Genomic DNA, 1,732 nt, shown 5'->3' with positions numbered 1-1,732 from the left:
TCTGCCATTAATTTCTGCCCTGATTTTTGTTATTTCTTCTTGTCTGCCAGGTTTGGGTTTCATTTGTTGTTGCTTTTCAAGTGTCTTGCATTGCAATGTTAAGTCATTTGTGTTCTTTCCAATTTTTTGATGTAGGCACTTAGAGCTATCAATTTCACTCTAAGGACCGCTTTCAGCGTGTCCCAGAGACTTTGTTGTGTTGTATTGCCCTTTTCATTTAGTTCCGGGAATGCTTTTATTTCTTTCTTAATTTCTCTTTGACCCATTCATCATTCAGGAGTGTGTTGTTTAATCTCAGTGTGTTTATGTAGTGACTAGGGCTTCTTCCGGTGTTGATTGTAAGCTTTGTTGCATTGTGGTCTGGTAGAATGCATGGAATTATTTCAATCTTATTGTATTTGTTGAGGTTTGTTTTGTGCCCCAGTGTATGTCAATTTTGCAGAAGGTTCCATGGGGTGCTAAGTAGAAAGTATATCCTTTGGTGCTTGGGTGGAATACTCGGTAGATGTCTGTTAGGTCCATTTGATTGTTTAGTTCAGATGTCTCTCTGTTAACTCTCCCCTGTTGACCTATCTAATGGAGACAGTGGGGTATTGATGTCCCCTACTATTAATGAGTTGGAATTGATCTGGGTCTTAAAGTTTTGTACTATTGTTTTTATGAAGTTTTATATTCACCAGAGTTTGGTGAATATATGTTCATGATTGTAATATCTTCTTGGTTTATTGTTCCTTTGATCGGAATGAAGTGACCGTCTTTATCTCTTCTGATTAGTTTTAGTTTAAAGTCTGTTTTGTCAGATATTAGAATTGCAACGCCTGCTTTTTTCTTACTACCAGTCTCTTGGTATTTTTTTTTCCATCCTTTCACCTTAAGATAGTACCTGTCCTTGAAAGTGAAATGAGTTTCTTGCAGACAACAAAAAGATGGGTTTTGTTTCTTAATCCATTCATATAGTCTGTGTCTTTTGACTGGGGAGTTCAGTCTGTTAATATTTAAAGTTATTAATGAAAGATGTGTATTTAATCCTGTCATTTTTATTTCTGTTTACATTCTTGATATAGCTGTACTTTTCCACAGTTATACCTTCATTGAATTTCTTTCTGCAACCTCTTGGGTATAGTCATTCCTTTCTTCAGCCCTTTGTATTGCTTCCAGAACTATCTTAAGGGCTGGTTTTGTGGACATAAATTCCTTCAGCCTATTTATGTCATGGAAGATTTTTCTTTCCCCTTTGACCATAATAGACATTTGGGCTGGGTATAGTAATCTGGGCTGGCATCTGTGGTCATTTAAAACTGGGAATACTCTTCTGGCTTTCGTAGTTTGCACTGAAAAGTCAGCTGTAATCCTAATGGGTTTTACTTTATATGTGACCTGTTGTTTCTCTTTTGAGGCTTTCAGTATTGTATCTTTGTTTTGTATGCTTAGTGTTTTTACTACGATGTGCCATGGAGAGTTTCTTTTCTGGGTCTGTCTGTTTGATGTTCTAGGTCCTTCTTGTATTTGTATGGACATGTCTTTCTGTAATTTTGGGAAATTTTCTTCCATGATTCTGTTGAAGATCTGGTCCATGCCATCATCTTTTGATTCTAATCCTCCCTGTATGCCTATGATTTGTAAGTTTGGTCTTTTTATGGTGTCACACAATTCCTGCATATTATATTCTTGTAATTTCTTAAACTTTTCATAATCTTTGCTTGAGTGGTCCAGTTCGTCCACTTTATCTTCC

Source organism: Nannospalax galili, unplaced genomic scaffold (genome assembly GCF_000622305.1).
Source record: "Nannospalax galili isolate Female #2095 unplaced genomic scaffold, S.galili_v1.0 scaffold158, whole genome shotgun sequence".
Lineage (NCBI taxonomy): Eukaryota > Metazoa > Chordata > Mammalia > Rodentia > Spalacidae > Nannospalax > Nannospalax galili.
This window is presented reverse-complemented; position numbering follows the sequence as displayed.